A 7,904-nucleotide genomic window follows, 5' to 3' on the forward strand; every position below is an offset into this window, starting at 1 on the left:
AACATCTGGCTGTGCAGTGCTGGGTTTGCAGGTGCACCCTCAGGTGTCTGTGCATCCCTGCCAGCTCAGGAGGGACACCCTTAGCTTGGCCTGGTCCCTTCCCGACTCCTCTCATGGCCTCCTAGGAGCCCTCATGGGAAGGTGAGCCATGAAATCTGGGGGACTGTCCCTGCTGGACCCTTAGATGTAGTCTGTGGGCCGTGGAGCATGTTGGACTGGAGCTGTTTTGGGGCAGGAAGGGTGGTGGAAGCTCCTGCAGGAGGACAGTCCCTGTGCCACTGCCAGGCTTTGCCAGGCTTAGGGCTCTGAGCACCTCTGGGATTGGGCCCCTGGCTGACCAGGGTGGGCAGCCCAGGATGCTCTCCTGGCCCTCTGAGCTTCACAAGTAGTTTCCTTTTCTCCCAAGTGCTTTTCTAAAACCAACTGGTGTCCAGACATATGTACAAGCAATCAGCATCAGGCAGAAATTGGACAGAAAATCCAAGGAGTGCTTACCTGTGGAGGTGCACTTCTATTAAAAAAATAAAATCACTTAATATAATTAGTTTATATCTTCATTGTGAGAATATACATCAGCTGATACCTTCACCAGGCCTTGCACTGACAGCTGCTGCAAGCAGATGAGGAGATCTCATTCTTACAGGTCTCGTGCTCCACCTAAATATCCACAATTCTGAGTTGTCAGTCCCCAGATTTCCAGCCCACCTGCCATTATTGACTTCACCTCTTTGCTTGGAGGTACCAGTGCTGGCCACCGCCAAGCCAAGCATGGTACCACTCCACACACCCAGCACTGGTTGTAGTAATCAGAGGAAACTTTTGTGATGTGGTTCTATGTTTAATGCTGTTTAATGGAAGTTGCTTTACTTATGTGCATGTATACATGTATTTTTTCCCATATTTTTCCAATTACTTACCTCCAACTGATCACACTCAAGTGGAGCTCTGAGTCTGGGCTGATGGTAGCTCAGGGCATACAAACTCCTTGCATGTACTTGAAATATGCTGAAATTGGTTATTAATGGAGCCACATCGCTCATAACTTTCTTTTGCAAGGGAAGATTTAGAGGTCTGACTCTTTAGATAATGGGAAACTGCCATGTAGTCCCCCACTCAAAGCCATAATATTTCCCTTGTTAAGCACTGGCTGATTCCTCCTGGATGACCCAGTGACTGCTCATGGATGCTGATACCTCCACCTGATGGAGGCACAGCTGGAAGTGCAAGCCAAAGCCAAGAGGTGACACTGTGCCATCTACTATCTCATCTGGAACTCATGGCAAAGCGTGAGTCACCCGGGCAGTCTGGGAGCATCAGGCATCTGCAGGGATGGAAAGGTGCTCTTGTTTCTGGAGACATATCAGCATCCCTGAGCTCCTGAGAAAGTACCCAGTGGAGATGTCTATCCATAGCTAAACACCTGCAGAAGATGGCAGAACAGTGACTCAGGAAGGCTGATGTAAGCAGGAGATATCTGTGGGTGGAGGCAGAAAGTTTTTTCCAGATCAATTATTTATACTTTCCTTCCTTCCCTCTTCCGTTTTCTCCAGCAGATCCCCAAGTCTGTCTACAGCTCAGTATAAATTACCCAGGAGAATTTCCTCATCTTCTTAGTCATCTTTAGACTCATTCACTCAGTGTCGAGATGCTGGGGTGGGGCTGACAAGTGTGATCTCCTCCATCTCACCCCAATCTGTTGGCCAAGTGGTGCTGGAATGCTGAGCACCTGCTTCTCTTTGAACAGGAGATGAACTGAAACATGTTCAAAATAGCCATAATCTCCCTGGGAGGGACATTTCCCTCATTAGTTTCAAGTTTATACCTTTCAAATTCAATCAGAGAATGCATTTCTTCTTCTTAAACCCAAACTTCTATGATCCTCCTCTTCCTTCAGACATGGTCATTTCTAAGCCTCCAGAACTCTGCTGGTGAGCACTGCTGCTGTGGAGAAAGGGCCTTAAAACTTACTTGGCAGCGCTGTCTCTAGAAGACCCTCATGCCAGTAGCTTCCACTTTTAATTTTTGATACTTAAAAGGATCCTTTCTCTGGCAGTTCTTAAAAATTTGCCTGCTTGCCCAGGGACAGGTACTGTGCACACTGGTGGGGTGTTGAGGGGTGGCTGCAAGGTGGAAAGACACTAAAAGCCCTTTCCTCTACAAAAAAACCCCCCATCTTGACTGTGTCCTGGTGTTCAGGTCATTACTGGGGTCCCCTCTGGTTTGACTTAAAGGCCATGCTGGGCACAGCCTGGCCACTGCCCTGCTGTTTCCTACGGAGAAAAGGCCTCCAGAGTTGTTCCTTGGACAGCAAACACAGGGAGCACAGTTTTTCTTCCTGGGGTTCTTCTTTGCCAACCTCCAGCCCCACAAAAAGCACGGACATGATATGTTCCAGCCTTTCTCATCTCCAAACTCCCCCAAAGCAAGTGTCACGTGCCAGGCTTAGATGAGCACCTCAATTTTCCACGTTGCCAGAGCCCCAGGAACATAACTCTGATGGTCAAAGCAAGCTGCTCAGCCTGTGCCATGTTTGTCTGTAAGGAAATGGGATGTTTATGTTTATTCCAATTGATCCTGATGTATGACATTTTTGTTCCATTTGGCAGCTGCTTGGCCCATTTTATCCCACAAAAGGAGATTAAGATCCAAAGTACATCAGGCTGTGTTATGAGTAACAGCCGTTTAACAGCAATAACAATAACAATTTGAAGTGTGGCTTTCAGCTATTATTATGTCTAAGGTTAGTTTGTTTTCATACAAATAAATACATATCTATTTATACAATATATCAATTTATTTTAAACGAATATACCTAAGGGCAAAGCGATGCATTTCCACATAAAACCTCCAACTGCTCTAGATTTCTCAACTGAATCATTCTGGAAAATGATGTTTAGGAAGCAGTGTAATGTGTCTTGTGAACCCACATGTAGATCCCAGCTCAAGATTCCCACCATGGAGCCATGCAGAAGAGCTGCAGCCAAATCGATGATGCAGGGATCCATCAAAGCAAATTGGAAGGAAAGACAAGCACATTTTTCCAGAAGGAGTGTCACTGTGTCCTGCCAGCCTGCCCTTGGTACATGGAATCAACTCCCAGGGTGCTGGCAAGAACACTGCTCTAAGGAAGAGCAAACCTTCTGCAAGCAGCAGCAAAGACACTTCTCCCTATTGGAATTGCCATATGGACAAGACGTTATTCCTGTTCCTGCTCATCTCCAGTGCCTGAGCCAGGGTCTGCCTTGGGAAAGGGACCTGGGCCAAGGTTGATCTCATCCAGCACAGTGTGTAATGAGGGAAAGATGCCTGGATTTGAGGACTGCAGGCCCAGAAGGGTCTGTTTATTTAGGCTTGTGCAGGTCTGTGCTGGGCACATGGTTGCGGTGACTTCCCGGGAGAGGCGTGTGCATGGGAAGGGCCTCATCCCAGTGAGCAGTCACTAATCATCCAGGGCCAGAGGGGAGACAGTTTGCAGAAAGAAATCTCCCTTGATTTCTGCATAAAAATAAACTACTGCTGACAAGATAACTATAAAAGAATCAACCGCCTTTTCATTACTGACTACGCAATGAAGATTAGAATTGAAAATACAGCTTGAAATGATAGAATCACAGAAGGGTTTGGGTGGGAAGGGACCTCAAAGACCATCTCATTCCATACCCCCTGTCATGGGCAGGGACACCTTCCCCTAGCCCATGTTGCTCCAAGCCCTGTTCAACCTGGCCTTGGACACTTCCAGGGATAGGGCAGCCACAGCTTCTCTGGGCACCCTGTGCCAGTGCCGCCCACCCTCACAGCCAAGAATTCCTTCCTAAACATAAGGCAACCTTTTATTTTGTGCAAATAGTCTAAAATTAGACAATACAGACAAGACTAAAACATATGACTATTACATTTTAAATTACTAATTAAATACAAAACTTCTCCGGGGACACCTCCTTGTTGCAGGGGAGAAGCTTGCATGCCCTCATGAGGTTGGGTGCTGTGCTGGTGTTGGTTTTTGCCACCGGTAGGGTCTCCCATGCCAGACAGGTCTCAGCTGAAGGGACAGACAAAGTGTGTCCACGGGCAGGATGGGCTTGCTAGCCATCTGGCAACCATCCTAGGAGAAGGACAACTCCAACCCCAAACCCAGGCAGATGGAGCTCGTTCAGCCCTGTAAGGCCATCCATCTAAGAGAAGGATACTCTAACCAAACCTACGTGCTGAGGTATTCGCTGTCACCATCCAAGCTCGCTCGGCCGTGGCAGATGAACCTCAGGAGTAAAGGGTGGGGCCAGTTCTGCGCACATTGTGCCTCACCTAAAAAATCCATTGCGCAGGCTTGAAGGGTTCAACCACATTGCAAAGCCCTGTAGCGACAGGTGAGGGTTGAAAACGGCAGGTGATAGGAAGCAGCTGGAAGCCGCAGACCCAACCCTGCATGCAGGTGGTTCAGGATATTGGTCATTTGAGACTTGACCCCGGAGATGACAGTCTCTTGCGGCAGCATCCTGAATGACCAAGCATCCTTTTCTAGGGACAGCACTGCTTGCTCCACATGGAGAGGGGCCCAGCAAAGGTGGCCTAAACAAAGCTCATCTCCACACCCGGTTGGATAACCGCGGCCAACCGGCATCTTCCATGCGGTCAAACAAAAACAAAGAGATTTCAAAGGCATACACCTGCCTGCAAAGGTGTGCTCAAACTAACACTCGCATGTTGGAACATCAGAACCATGCTTGATACTGGGGATAGTGGACGTTCTGAGAGTCGTTCTGCTCTAATTGCCCATGAACTGTCACGGCTCAACATTGACATTGCTGCTCTCAGTGAAGTTCGTCTTCATGAGGAAGGCAGCCTTAAAGAACATGGTGCTGGCTACACGCTCTGCTGGTCAGGCAAACCCAAAACCGAAAGACACCTTTCAGGAGTTGGCTTCATGATTAAAAACTCCATTGTCTCCAAACTTGAAAATCTGCCGACAGGTCATTCCGATCGCATTATGTCCTTACGCCTCCCTCTACACAGCAAGCAACATGTTCCTTTTAGTGTATATGCCCCAACTCTCCAAGCTGACCCGGGGAAAAAGACAAATTCTACACTGACCTGCGCCGCCTCACCCAAAAGGTTCCTGCAGATGATAAGATCATAATCCTTGGTGACTTCAACGCCAGAGTAGGTAAGAACTCTGAAGCCTGGAAAGGAGTCCTGCGCAAGCCTGATGTTGGAAACTGCAACGACAACGGACACCTCCTGCTAGAGTTTTGTGCAGAACGGCAGCTCACCATCACCAACACTATCTTTCAACAGAAAGACAGCCTGAAGACAACCTGGATGCATCCTCGATCCAAGCACTGGCACCTCATTGACTATGTCTTAGTGCAACAGAGAAATGTCAGCGATGTCCGTCATACTCGAGTGATGCCGAGTGCAGAATGTCAAACAGACCACTGCCTTGTGCATTGCAAACTTAACCTCCACTTCAAGCCCAAACCTAAGAGAGGCGGCATTCCGAGGAGGAGGCTCCAAGTCAGCAATCTTCAAACAGCCACAGTGAGAGACAGCTTCCAGGTAAACCTTCAAACTAGACTTAAAGATAATCCCATAGATCCCTCTCCTGAAGCGCTTTGGCAACATATTAAAAGTTGCATCCTGCAGTCCTCTGAAGAGTCCCTAGGGTTCTCCTCCAAGAAAAACAAAGACTGTTTGATGAGAACAATCAAGAGATCCAGGAATTGTTGAAGAAGAAGAGAACTGCTCACCAAGCACACCTTGCTCAGCCATCTTGCCATGTAAGAAAAGCCGCCTTTCGTCTTGCATGCAGTAAGCTCCAACAGAAACTTCAAGACATCCAGAACAAATGGTGGCTCAGCCCAGCAGAAAAGACCCAACTATGCGCAGATTTGGGTAACCAAAGAGGATTCCATGAGGCCCTGAAAGCAGTGTACGGACCCACACACCAGGTTCAAAGCCCCCTACTCAGTGCAGATGGTCAACTGCTTCTAATAGATAAAACCTCCATCCTGAACCGATGGTCTGAGCACTTTCAGACTCTCTTCAGTGCCAACCGTGTAGTCCAAGGCTCAGCAATTCAGCACATTACACAACAACCGGTGAAACATGAATTGGATGCAGCCCCTACTATGGGAGAGATACTCAAGGCCGTACAACAGGTGAAACCTGGCAAGGCAGCTGGGGTTGATGGAATTCCACCTGAAGTCTGGAAGCATGGAGGTCAAGCACTCCATGCCAAATTCCACAAGCTTGTTGTGCATTGCTGGGAACAAGGGGAACTACCACCAGATCTCCGTGATGCAGTCATCATCACCCTGTACAAGAAGAAAGGAGAAAAATCAGACTGCTCAAATTACGGAGGTATTACTTTGCTCTCCATTGCTGGTAAAATCCTTGCAAGAATACTTCTGAACAGATTAGTACCCACTATTGCAGAAGAACTTCTACCTGAAAGCCAGTGTGGTTTCAGAGCCAATAGGAGCACCACAGACATGGTGTTTGTTCTCAGACAACTGCAAGAGAAGTGTAGGGAACAGAACAAAGGTCTCTATGTAACCTTCATTTACCTCACCAAAGCTTTCGACACTGTGAGCAGAAAAGGCCTGTGGCAGATCTTGGAACGTTTAGGATGTCCCCCCAAGTTCCTCAAAATGATCATCCTGCTACATGAGGATCAGCGTGGACAAGTCAGATATGGCGATGCACTCTCTGAGCCCTTTCCAATAACCAGTGGTGTGAAACAAGGTTGCGTTCTTGCACCAACTCTATTCACAATCTTCTTCAGCATGATGCTCCAAAGAGCCACAGCAGACCTCAATGAAGAAAACGGCATCTACATCCGATATCGTACCGATGGAAGCCTCTTCAACCTAAGGCGACTGAAGGCCCACACCAAGACCCTGAATCACCTTGTCCGCGAGCTGCTTTTTGCTGATGATGCCGCCCTCGTTGCTCACACAGAAGCAGCTCTGCAGCGCTTAACATCCTGCTTTGCAGAGGCTGCTGAGCTTTTTGGGCTGGAAGTCAGCTTGAAGAAGACAGAAGTTCTCTACCAACCTGCACCTCAAAGAAGTCTTCCATCATCCCCATGATTGTGCTCTGTGGTGAACTCGCCACCGGCTGCCGCAAGAGAGGAGCCCCAAAGAAGAGATAGGACTCCCTGAAACAACACCTCAGCCAAAATTGACTGAAAACTGCCCCAAAATTGCCCCAAAACTGCCCCAAAATTTACCCAAAATTGCCCGAAAACTGACCAAAAACTGCCCCAAAATCACCTTTGCACATCCCCAATTACCCCCCTGACCCCCAGTTGCCCTCCTGACCCTGTTATTGCCCCCCTGATCCCCCATTATTGCCCCCATGACCCTCAATTGCCCCCCCAGGCCCCCCAATTGCCCCCCTGACCCTGTTATTACCTCCCTGACCCCCCATAGACCCCCATAGACCCCCCATAGACCCTCACAGACCCCCCATAGCCCCCCAGAGACCCCCAGAGACCCCACAATGCCCCCCACAGAGCCTCACAGACCCCCCATAGACTCCCCACAGACCCCCATAGACCCCCCACAGACCCCCCTAGCCCCCTCACCGACCCCCCATAGCCCCACATACACCACCCACAGCCCCCCCATAGACCCCCCATAGACCCCCCACAGACCCCCCCTAGCCCCACATAGACCCCCCATAGACCCCCAATAGACCCTCACACACCCCCCATAGACCCCCATAGCGCCCCACAGACCCCCTATAGACCCTCACAGACCCCCATAGACCTCCACAGACCCCCATAGACCCCTCATAGACCCCTCATAGACCCCCACAGACCCCACAGACCCCCACAGATCCCCATAGACTCCCCACCGACCTCCCATAGACCCTCCATAGTGCCCCACAGACCCCCTATAGAC

At 49.3% G+C, this 7,904-nt stretch overlaps 1 long non-coding RNA gene across 6 annotated transcripts; it reads right to left on the reverse strand.

Moving 5' to 3' along the window:
* Positions 1–3,814: 3,814 nt before the first annotated feature.
* On the reverse strand, positions 3,815–7,310 carry LOC139669978 (uncharacterized). 6 transcript variants are annotated; one of them, XR_011697371.1, is made up of 5 exons: positions 6,906–7,310; positions 6,564–6,829; positions 5,745–6,311; positions 4,203–5,213; positions 3,815–4,039 (listed from the first exon to the last, which is right to left on the reverse strand). It is a non-coding gene; the product is annotated as an uncharacterized lncRNA (long non-coding RNA). The 6 variants fall into 6 exon arrangements; XR_011697370.1 differs by having other exon boundaries at positions 4,203–5,002; positions 5,089–6,311; XR_011697372.1 differs by having other exon boundaries at positions 4,203–6,311; positions 6,564–6,809; positions 7,054–7,310.
* Positions 7,311–7,904: the final 594 nt, after the last annotated feature.

The sequence above is a fragment of the Pithys albifrons genome, chromosome 3 (assembly GCF_047495875.1).
Source record: "Pithys albifrons albifrons isolate INPA30051 chromosome 3, PitAlb_v1, whole genome shotgun sequence".
Taxonomy (NCBI): Eukaryota; Metazoa; Chordata; class Aves; order Passeriformes; family Thamnophilidae; genus Pithys; species Pithys albifrons.